Genomic DNA, 12,302 nt, shown 5'->3' with positions numbered 1-12,302 from the left:
GTACATGTACTGTGCAAAGTGAATATGATGATAAATTAATTCCTAGAGGAAAGTGAATTGAAAAAGTATGACAACAAGAAGGGAGAGAGAGAAAATCGTGAAAAAGAGTAATTTAATTTTCGCTGTCAGGAAAAGGAGTTTAAATGTGATGTGGTGATAAGGAGGGAGCCAGTATGGAATTCAGATAGGGAGAATAAGGTGGCTCGTCCTGTATTCATGTATGAGGAAGCCCATTAGAGAGCCCCAGCCCACTGTTCTCATGAGCTATTTAAAGTAATGCATGCACTATGTTAGCTTTGGCCAGGCTGTGAACAGAATGACTTGCTGCAAGAGGATCAACAGGGAAAAGAAGGCCACTTTTATTATCCACCAAAAGATGCTTGTGCTAGGAGTAGGTACAGCAGGGGAATAAAAAAAAGAAAAGAAAAAGAAAAAGAAAAAGAAAAAGAAAAAGAAAAAGAAAAAGAAAAAGAAAAAGAAAAAGAAAAAGAAAAAGAAAAAGAAAAAGAAAAAGAAAAAGAAAAAGAAAAAGAAAAAGAAAAACAAAAACAAAAACAAAAACAAAAAACAAAAACAAAAACAAACAAACCGAAAAAACAAACAAAAACAAAACCACAAAAACACACATCTTTTTTTCGTTAGCTTTTCAAAGAGAAAAAAATTATAATTAAGGCACTCACACAGCGGTACAGAAATGAAGAGGCACAGCCAATGAACCTAAGGGAAGACAGCAAAACAAAAGGTTTAGAAGGAAAATGAGGTGCTTCTGTTTCCCACTGAACCTTGAGACGTCTACTTTAATCAGCAATTAATTTATTGTTACATTATCTAGAGCTCTCAATTGCAAAATCCTAATAGTGTTTCCAGGTTTTTTAGAGCTTTGACCTGATTTCCTTCATCCTTTCTCAAAACAAAGCCATCTACTGCCAAAAGAAGTTCTGAAACATTTACAGATATGGGGTAAAAATTACTTGACCAAAATAGAGTAGAAAATTTTAGCTTATATATGAATGCTTTGAGACAGACTTTTTGGTCTATTCATGTGACCATTCACTTGGCTTACATAATTTAGACCTGTTAAAATGGTTTCATCTGTCTTTGCTTTTCAGACCCTTTTTTGGAACAAAGTGTGTGTCTGTAACACATATCACAGAATTTCAGGTACACAATAGACTTCTCCATCCTGCTTTGGAAGAGATTAAAACATACCCTGGTATTGCTTCTACTACTAAGTGTTTTCTCTGTCTCTCTGTACATGTACACTACATTTTAAAACCATGCACCATATTCTGCATTTCCTCTCTAGGAAGCGAAGCAATATCCTAAATAAGAGGCATCATTGAAGATTTGCAAAGTGTGACACAGCACTTTATATATACTCTCTTGGGTACAGGGAAAATTGATCAAGACACAAGGCACCAATATTAGAACATGACATATAAACTGTTCATTTAAGTTAAAAAATGTAGATGACAAGGAATAATGCCTCATTTCTTGGAAAGTTTGTCTGTTCATACTGAAATCAGCCAGATAGAGACTTTCTAACATGGTTTTAAGTATTAGAAAGCAGGCATTCTTTCCTGCAGCCTGGTCACTCAGAAGATCCTTGCTCTAACTGATTGTGCCAAGCATCGGGTGAAGTGTTTACCACAGCCACTGATTACAAATTCATGGGCTATCCCTGCTTACTTGGTGTGTCTGTATCACTTTATTTTACATAGTTGCACCCCATATCAGAAGTCCTTCTGTGGTTCTTTGAGGTCTGTCATTAACGTCTGGTGTTCTTTTCAGGTGGCTGTTCCTTAACTCCCACTTCTGAGTAAGCACAACATAATTTTTTGTAAAACTTGTGCTTTGTCAGCCTTGCAGAGCTGAGCTGGCATCCTACTTGCATTTTGCATGGGTTTGCCTGAGTTACATCCTTTATCTGTTTCTCCACAGCTGTGCTGTTCTGTTCTACTGTCCTTATCAAAATAAAATGCCATTCTACTGTCTTTGTCATTGTTTTTGACTAAATTTATAACTTATGTGACTTATGGACAATTGAAAGGATTTAATTTATTATCTTAAAGTGCCTGTATGTAAATTCCAATTTTTAGCTTTTTCTTTTGCATGTCAAGCTTGGGACAAAGTTTATTGGTATGAAAATAAGAAGAATGTATTTAACTCTATAACACTTATGAATAGGTGGTAGAAGTCTCTTACAGAGAAGCCCTCTAAGTATTGCAGTCATCTAAAGAATTTCTTAAATCAACATTAATCCCTTATTGTAAGAAACCAGTACTTGGAAAGAAACAACTTCATTCAACCATTAATAAGAACCTAAAAAAAACCTTTAGAGCTGTATTTATGACTGTAAAGAATAAAATTGTTGGCGGGATTTTTTAGAACTCCCCAGGTGAGTTGGGCCTTAAAATCCACATATCCCACCTTAATCTCATGTATATCAAAGGTGAAGGTGTTCTTCAAGAAACAGTAAGGCCACAGCTCCCTTTGAAACCTTTTTTTGGCATTAAAGTTATTTTCAATTTATTCTAATTTTTGTAACCAGGGAAAACACAGTACAATAAAACTTCTGCCATTGGTGTCTGGAGGAGATAGAGCAGGAAATCTTTGCTCTCTGAAGATATTTATGTATTTTTATTAATTTTTTTTGAGAGGCTAGGAAAAAAATGGAGATAGATGGTGACATTGATAGGATGTATCAGCAGACCTATATACTGCAAAAAATTTCTGCCACAGATTCTTTCTGAGGGTAAAGAGGCAAATTCAGAAAGATTTTGTTCCTTGAAAGCCTTATGTGCTGAATCCAAAACCTCTGTATGTTCAATCCATGTCCCTACAAGGGGACTAGGATTTCAAAGCAGGGTTTAACCTCCTTAAGAGTCTTTTCTACCTCCTCCATTTCCACATCTCTTAGAACACATCTCTACATGCCTGCAGGAGTGGTTGCCCCAAAATGATCAACTGTGAAAAGTCTGTGAAGCAGATTTTATCTGAGGAATTATTACCATATTCATAAAGTAGCAGCTCTGTGGACTTAGAGAGTTGAGTATTCAAAAGCTGTCACAGATCTTTTCTGCCTTTTCTCATCTACTATCTGAAAAAGTGTGTGAAGTTCCCATAGACTGGTGCCCAAGAATTTTCTGTTTTCTGTATTACATAGCTTTATTTGCTTTATTATATCCCAGTATAGTGGATGATTAAAAGATGACCATAAAACCCAAGTCTTTGAGAGAAATATATGATAGTTGTGTAAAAGTACACATTTAAATGCCTATTTCCAAATTACTTTCTAATAATAAGATTCTAAAAGCATTAGTAATAAAAGTATTCAATTTTTGGTTTAGTATATTTTTTTATTCATTTGAAAATTGAGCTGAAAATGCTTGGAGCTACCTCCTTAAATAACTTCCAGATTGAACATGTACATTTTGCCTGCAAATAAGATGGAGGGACTGTGACTACAAATAGCTATACTTGATTTGAATATGCAAAAATAGAATTTGCATGTGTAAACTTTACTAGAAGGCAAGTAGGAGAGTTTCAAAAACAAGGTTATGGGTTTTAATCTTCTGCTGGATGACAGGAATATTTATGAAACTAAAGGCACACATAGGAGCATCAGGAAATCAACAGATTTTAAAACTGATGGAGAAAAAAGGAAAATATCAAATTATAATCCAATATATTGTCATAATTTAGAACTCAATCATGTTTTACTTGCTTCACAAGCACAAATAATAATAAATATATCAAAATTATATTAGCCAAATATTTCTTAATAACAAGTTGATAGACATTGCTCTCCTTCAGCTACAGTCCCTGATCTTTTACTGAGTCTCCTACAGTTCTGTGTACTGGTTCTGCGTCTGGATGGAACTCAGATATTATTCCTGCTACCTGAGGAAATCTGGAAGTTAAGAAAACAAATACTGGATAGGAGAAAAAGGAATAAATCAAATTAATGACCCATTCAGAACAATAGTGTAAGAGCCAGACTCAGAGCAGAAAAGATACTGCTCTTAAAGTAAGATTAATGGTCAAACTTGCACCAAATATTCAATATTATAAGGTTATTTGAAGCAGCAGCTGTTACCTTTTTTTGCCAGCAGTCTGTAACTGATTATCTATGTTAAGACTACCAAATGGAAGGTGTCTACACTTTTATATTTCTATTGTTTAGTAATACTGTTAGAAATGTTTATTATAGAGAAGTAATAATCATATTTTGCAAAAGTGTAACACAAGTTTTGTGATACCATAATCAGCATTAAATTAAACTGTGTGAAATATTTTAAATATCTAAGAAAACTAATTTTTTTTATACACAGAGAGAACAGACTGGATGATCACTTACAGACTTTCCAACAAGAGCTCAATATCTTCAAAACCCTTTAAAAAAACTTCCAATTGTTTTCTTCACTGGATTTCCAACTCCTAGCAGGGGATCTAAAACAGCAAAGATAGCAAAAAGAACATACATTGTAAAATCTTTGGCAGGTTATATTCAGTTTAAACAAATCATGTATACAAAATCAAACCAGAAAATTATGAAATTTCTAGTAAGATTTTTTTTCCATAAATATTTGGCTAAATAATACATTATCTTGTTGAAAGATATGAAGTTAGCTGTGGTTTGAGGTTATCCTAAATGAGAGGCAATGTATATTAAAAAGCTGTTTAATTACCAGTGATAGTAGGAGCCAATACCACAAAGATGTATACACATAATTATGTGCAGTAAAAAAACCTTAGAAAATTAGGCACGCATCTTGAGTTAATGACTTTATATTTAAAAGCATTTTTTTAATTTGGTCAATCTCAAATCATAATTTGACAATAAAAATGTTATAGAGAGAGTAATTAGCTAAGAAGAAGAGGTAATTAGAGATAGCAGTACCATAAAAAATTATTGTATATGAAGATTTGTTGATAATTTCACTTTTCAAATAGTTTGGTAGCATTTTGGTTTCAAGCATGTTTGGCAATTACAATTGTTTTGCAGATTCAGTTCAAGCATATAAAAATGTGGGAAATTTGTTCTCTAGCTGCTTCTTATTTGCTTGAGTAATGGAACTAATTGTGAAAATCTATCTTTCAAGACCAAACCTAGGATTTTAACAAGCTTTTTTGTCTCATTACGTTACTGCTGTGCTTTAACCTAGCATAATTCTTCACTCTGGCTGTATTTGTTGTACAGAAACCATGTGCTTGATTTCTATCTTGTATGTGATATAATTTAAAAATTTTGAAAAGAAAATAAGAAAACCAAAAAGCAACATAAAGAATGTACAGAAAAGTATATATTTAATTTATGGGACTCATCAATACACTATAACCTATATACACCAATTTTAAAATTATTTATTGTAAGACTATGTGTTCATTTATGCACCAATATATCATTGTACTTCAATAATAACCTGTAGCAGTTAGTGTATATGATTAGTTCATGTGTTAATATGCCTATATTTTCAGTATGTATGGTGAGAGATAAGACATTAATATTTACTTTTAAATTTTTTCGCTAATTTTATGTTCCTAATTTCTTCAGAGATTTCTTTTAATAGAACTATATTTTAATGCTTCCTGTTATGTTACAAATACCTGACTTCTGGATTTGCTCTTATTCAGATATTTTGGATGAACTGCTCTAAATTAAATAATTAAGACACATTTCTAAAGTTAAATATTAATATATTCAGAAGATTTTAGATTTCTAAAAATGTTTTAAAATATGACCTGAAGTAGTTACTGCTACATCAGCATAAGCACTTTCTAGTATGATGCTTGCTATAAAATTTCTTAGACTGCTTTCTACTCTCACAGTATTTATACAACTGGTATTTATACAACAACAGCATTTATACACCATAGTTCTCTATCAGCTGAGCAAAGGACTATTTCTAAAAGATGATGAATAATAAGATTTTCAATATACTTATTTGCAGCAAACAGTCCTTAATTCTAGAAATCTGTTTTAAAAAACAGATTTATTTTGCAAATTTCAGCAGAAAAAAAAACATTAAAAACATGTATCATCTCTTTTAGTCCTATAAATCTGAATGAGAATATAAAGGATCATTAATTTTGCCCTTAATTAGTGCCGGCACTTCTGAAGCCGCCTAGCTTGTGCTTATGCTTTTGAGAAATTTAGCAATACCAGCAAAGCCACAAAATAAATCACTCAAGTTTATCTAAGCAGGGGGAATTCCAGTCTAGCATTTCTTCTATTGTATCCCATACACATGATTTGCAGATAAAAATAGTAGACAGTAGAAGTGATGAAGACCTGCTGTAAGATGATAAACCCAAGGCATTTCCCCAAGAGTAAAAAATAAAGTTTTGTCCCTTGTACTTAGGAAGAAAGATTGACTGGAGGGCTGAGACAACTTTGAAGATGGATGAACTAAGGGAGTTTGTTCTCATGAAGGGAATCAGTTCTGACCTGCAAAGGGTATCTGGGATTTTACTTGTGAGCTTTGAAAAGTCAAAATCACCCTTTTTTTTTTGTTGTTTCATGCTTCCTCTTCAAAAGAAAGGTAAAAGGTTTCTAATTAAGCTAATAACTCCTACAGAGATCACTGAAGAATTTAGACAGAACTTGAGAATATATGAAGACAGCTCATAGTCACATACATCAAATTAACAGACTGTAGCTTGGTGCTCAAATCCATTCTTGGAATCATCCTCACCCATTTCTTGAGCAATTTTCTTAACTATTCTCCCAGTTAAAGGTTCAAAACAAATTCACTGTGGTAAACAACAGAAACACTTCTGCAGGTTTAAGATCAGGGACTACTGACAACTTCATGGTCAATCTAACAGTCTCAAAGTTTTACTGGTATGCTTGCTGGTTTTTAACATCCCTTTTGAGTACAAATGATCTAATTTAAATTGTCTTGTGTTCTCCAGAGTCCCCTCTGAGAGTATCTAATATCCCTGAGAGATGTCTTCTCTGAATAGAACATTTGACATACTACTACAGTATGTTTTAGACATAGGCCTTATAGGAATGTACCTATGGCTGACTGCAAATGGTATGAGTGCTGCATATCAGAGAAATTAGATTATTTTAAGGTATTACTTAGTAATAAATAGTTTATTCACAGTAAGAATGCACAATGAAACTCAAGAGCAATAACTACATAGGTAATTCAAGTAAAAAGGTCTAGGGACTGGAGTATGTACTACTAATACATAATAATAAAAGAAATCCTTATAAATGTTAATCTGTCAATTAGGAAGTCCTAACATCCATAAAACAGAATGTTGTTGGATGCTGCATTCTTGCACTCTGCCAAATAACAATGTCCACCTGTTTAATGAGTAGCTGTCAAGAATAAATGTCCTCTTATTAATTTATATACTATCCATATAACTCCTATGCCACATAATTCATATCCTCTTATCAAGAAATTCTCTCAAGAAGTCATCAAATAATAGAAAGGATACTGGTTTTTTACTATCTGCTTTCATATATGACATAGATAAAGTAATATTTTAGAATCAAACTATATAAATTGCAAGATTTCTAAATCCCATTTTCATAGCTGAGCTTAAGACTAAGTTTGATGGTGTGATACTGGCTGGGCAATCACAAACCACATGAAGTTTACCAAGGACATGGACCAAGTCATGCCCCTGGGATGGGACAGCCCTGGATGTACAGACAGATGGGAATGAGAGGCTGGAGAGCAGTGCCATGGAAAGTACCTGGGGTTCTGGTCCATGGCAAGTTGAACTTGAGCCAGCAGTGCCCTGGCAGCCAGGAGGGCCAAGCGTGTCCTGGGGCCATCAGGGACAGCATCAGCAGCCAGGCAAGGGAGGGGATTGTCCTGCTGTGCTCTGCTCTGGGACAGCCTCACCTCCAGTGCTGGGGGCAGCTCTGGGTGCTGCAGAGTAAGAAGGACAGGACTAGACAGTGTCCAGTGGAGGGCATGAAGACAGTGAAGGGCCTGGAGGGGAAACCGTGTGAGGAGTGGCTGAGGTCACTTGGTCTGTTCAGCCTGGAGGGGACTGAGGGGAGACCCCATTGCAATCACAGCTTCATCATGAGGAGGGGCAGGCAGTGATCTCTCATCTCTGGTGAGCAGTGACAGAACCCAAGGAAATGCCACCAAGCTGTGTTTAGATTAGGGGAGGTTTTAGATTAGAGGTTTAGATTAGATATCAGGAAAAGGCTCTTCATCCAGGGGATGTTCAGGCACTGGAACAGGCTTCTCAGGGAAGTGGTCACAGCACGAAACCTGCCAGAGTTTAAGAAGCATTTGGACAAGGCTCTCAGGCATGATCAAACATGGTGTGATTTCTGGGGTTGTTTTATGCAAGGTGAGGAACCGGACTCAGTGAGCATTGTGAGATCTTGTGATCCCCTTCCAGCTCAGGATATTCTATGGTTTTTATCAATTCATAGATCCACTAGAGCAACATTCCATTATGAATTAAACTGAAACAAATACATAAAAAATAGACTACATTCCTCTGTGGTCTAAGTTTACTGAAATAAGTCAAGTTGTATTAGGATAAAGTATAAATCTCATTCAAAGACAGAAAGGCAAACTAATTCAAAAATTCCTGCTAAAAATAAATGTAAACTGCATTTTTAAAAAAGCAGGAGAATCCCAAGACTACAATGATAACACAGTATATTTAATTGCAACTAGAATAATACAGAATATAGGAGAGCGTACTTACAGCTTCCCACCCTCTAAATTCATGCTCAGATATGAAGTCAAGATGCAGCTCTTGTAAAACTCTATATCCAAGAAAACAGAGCTGCTTCCTGGCCCAGTTGGAAGGAATCCATCAGGATAACTGAGTCCAACTCCTGACCCTGAAACAGGACATGCCAAGAGTCATGCCTATGCCTGGCAGCATTGTTGAAACACTTCTTTAAGTGTCAGGCTTGATGCTGTGACCACTTCCCAGGGGAGCATGTCCTGGTATTACTGATATGGACATTGAAAACAGCTGATCAAAACAAAACAAAACAAACCCCTAATTATTATTTGCTGTTCATTCTTTTTTAAAACAAATCATTACGAAAACCATACCCACATGAAGTTTCAGAGTATACTCAGTGATCACTGAATGTATATAAAAATATTTTTCTGCATTTACCAGAATGCTAGTTCTTTGGAAATCAAACTTAAGGAATGAACAAAAGTTGGGAAGTTGTGGGGGGTTCTTTTATCCTAGAAATTTCTTTCCATAATGCCTGCTCCATTAATCTTTTTGACACTTATTTGTGTCATAAATTGTGATAAGCTCTGCCCTTTCTGTTTTAAGTTTTGAAAATGTCTTTGTTATGTCCTGTATAGTTTAGGTTAATTTAGTTATAGTAGCAACCCTATCTAGCTTGTTAACCTGTTTTTTATACTGTTCCATATAAGTTTGGGGTTTGTGGCATTTTTTGTGACTGCTCTGTGACCTAATGGTTCCAAAGTAAATCTGACACATACATTGTGGAAGAAGCCTGGACATTTTGTATATATTCTTCCAGAATACCCATTGCTAAAATCAAATTAATTGTTTCCTAAAGTTAAGTTAAGAAAATAACTTTTTAAAGTGAATACAAATAACTGTACATTTCAGCCAATGCTTCTTTTATATATGTCTTGGTTTGAAAGATAGGTGTCTGCCAAGGGAAGTGAGAATGTCCCTTGAACTGGAGAATATGAACCCCTTCCCTCCGAATCATTCTAACTTTGACATTGAGGGGCTTTCAGGCAAAGAGCTGGGCGAAGCAGTGACAGCTCTGTGACTTTACACACTGGCTTAGTGTCCGTGTGTGCCAAGGCAGACAAACGAGCCGAGCGCCGTTACCGCCCGGGAGCGCCGGCCCAACCCGGGCCCAGCGCTGCCCCTCGGCTGCACTTCCGCTGCCGGCCGGCAGGGGCGCTGCCGGGACTCCCCGGCCTGCAGGGGGCGCTGGTTCCCTCACGCCGTGATGGCGGACGCAGCCGGCGGCAGCGACGGGACGGGGTTTGATCCTTCACAAACCCCCGGTGGCGGCCGATCCCGGTGCCCCTCCGGACAGCGAAAGGAGCTGCAGCGGGAACGGCAGGGCGGGCTCGCCCGGGAGAGCGAGCAAGAGGCGGCCGAAACTCCGCAGCTTAACTGGAACCACAGAGCATCCCGGCAGGCAAAGGGCGTGTGGCTACAGTGAACTGAAAAACGCGGAGCAGTGGCAGGGGAAGTGGACAGAGACAGCCCGGCTGCGAACACGGCAGGGAGAGGCTCCCTGCCAGGGGAGAGGGGCTCGGGATCTCAGGATCGGCGCTGAGGCGCCCCAGCAGGTCGCGAAGGAGCCTTTTATTTTAGTGCGGCAGGGTGCCAGGAAAGGTCCCAGTTCAGTGGCTGCTCTCACGAGCAAACGCTCACCCACAGCACAAGCAGCAGGGCAGGGCTGGGCTCCGACAGTGGCAGCAGCGAGTTCCCCCAAGCAGCAGCTCGACTGTCCCTGTCTGTGCCCGAGAGAGCAAGAGATCGATCTAGGAACTGTGCCTAGCCCCTTTTCCCATCCCAATTCTCGCCATATCTCTCCAACAGAAACCCCTCAGCTAAGAGAGTAACCAGCCACACCCTTCCAGTGGAAACTTTGTCTCTCCTAAATATCTGTCATTATGATTTCTTAATGACAGGTGAGACAAAATTCTATGAGACAAAGAAACAGAAGGAAAAATCCAAAGTCCCAACAATGTATAGTTTACCATGAGCTACAGATTGAGAAAACATACATTTCACCTTGTCCTTAATATAAACACATCGGCAGGTTTAGCCAATCTATTATAACAAGAAAAGTTGAATCAATTTAATTTATTTTTGAAACTATTCTAGATACACAACTGTAAAGGACACTTGTACATCTATTTAAGTTCACAAAGAATCTAAGTAAAAACAATTATAAATCAACCTTATAGGAGCAATGTTTGTTAAGAAGAAAAAAAGCTTATATTTCATGTTCAGACAGAAGACCAAGGTAAAAAAATGTCAGCTTAGTAAGATACTATTTCTGTACCAAACATTAAATAATATGGAGGGAAAAACTAATTCTCAGTAGCCTACAAAAGTCCCCATAAAACAGTACAACAGTGTCACAGTGCAAGCTGGCTTGTACTAGGCAGTTAATCTGACCACAAATAGGAGGAGCAGCCTGGCTTAAAAGGCAGGCCCCCAAAGAACAGAGATAGGACAGAACTGGAGACAGACAAGGATTTAATCCAATGAGCTCCAGCCCTGGCTGCAGAGAGCTATTGGTCAGAGGGCTGGGCAGCCTGACCTGTGAGCCAATCACAGGCGCTTACCCGGGAACATTGAAAGGGGTATATAAAGTGAGATCGGAAATGAATAAAGGCTTTTTGTCACACGGGTTACAGAGTGTAGGCTCTTCTGTCTCAGACACTGCGCCGTCACACTCAACATTTGGTGAGTCCCAACGTGATCCGACATAGCCACCCCACCGCGAGTGGGGGAGACAGGGCCATTCTAGAGACAGGAAAGATGCCTCAGAGGCGGGAAAAGTGCTGGCCAAAAGCCAGGGCCGTCCTAGAGACAGGTGCTGCCCCAGAGGCAGGGAAGTGCTGGCCAGAGTCAGGAAAACGTCCCAGAGACGAGAAGACACCCAAAAAGAGAGGCGGGGAGAACTGACCAGAGCCAGGAATGTCCTAGAGATGAGAAAAACTTCAGCCGAAAAGCTAAAAGAAAATCATGGGAAGCACCTTTTCTACAAACATGCACCCAGTGATTCAGGTATGGATAGAGTTCTTAGAGGAGTGGGAAATTAAATATGAAAAGGAATCGCTCTTTGATTTAATACTATGGACAGAGGAGAAAGAATTGGAACTAAAAGTTGAAATTGCACTAGATATAGACTATTGGACTAAAATTGGAGAAGAAATACTAAATGCTGCATTAAAAAATGATAAAAATGCAATTAAAGCTTTAAAACCTTGGAAAACTATCTTAAAGTTGATAAAAGAGATAAAAGCTGATTTATCTAGCGACAGCATGGAAGAAAAAGTACTTACTCCATGCAGAGAGACTTTACTGGCTGGCAATTCCTCAGCTGCCAGCTCAGAGACCTTAAATCCACCCCAAACTGCTGCGGGAGAGGTCTGGGAAAAACCCCAAGATGGCGGCGACCTCGTGGCTGTGGCAGAGGTCCGGGAAGAATCCCAAGGTGGTGGTGACCACGTGGTCACAGGCGGGAGAAAACAAACCCAGTCTGGCTCGTGGGGTGCAGCTCTGCCCCTAGCCCAGCCCTGGTGGGACATGCCTCCCACTCCGACCACGCC

The 12,302-nt window shown here is 38.2% G+C and overlaps 1 protein-coding gene and 1 long non-coding RNA gene across 2 annotated transcripts in view; one reads left to right on the top strand and one right to left on the bottom strand.

Moving 5' to 3' along the window:
- LOC148219874 (uncharacterized) overlaps window positions 1-12,302 on the bottom strand; it is a 99,608-nt gene that overhangs the window by 71,994 nt on the left and 15,312 nt on the right. The window contains exon 2 of the long non-coding RNA XR_015799270.1: window positions 4,361-4,452. This is a non-coding gene — a long non-coding RNA (uncharacterized LOC148219874). The remainder of the gene's footprint in view (window positions 1-4,360; window positions 4,453-12,302) is intronic.
- RNF180 (ring finger protein 180) overlaps window positions 1-12,302 on the top strand; it is a 107,998-nt gene that overhangs the window by 84,299 nt on the left and 11,397 nt on the right. The window lies entirely within an intron of this gene.

The sequence above is a fragment of the Sturnus vulgaris genome, chromosome Z (genome assembly GCF_052056855.1).
Source record: "Sturnus vulgaris isolate bStuVul1 chromosome Z, bStuVul1.hap1, whole genome shotgun sequence".
Classification (NCBI taxonomy): domain Eukaryota; kingdom Metazoa; phylum Chordata; class Aves; order Passeriformes; family Sturnidae; genus Sturnus; species Sturnus vulgaris.
This window is presented reverse-complemented; position numbering and strand designations above follow the sequence as displayed.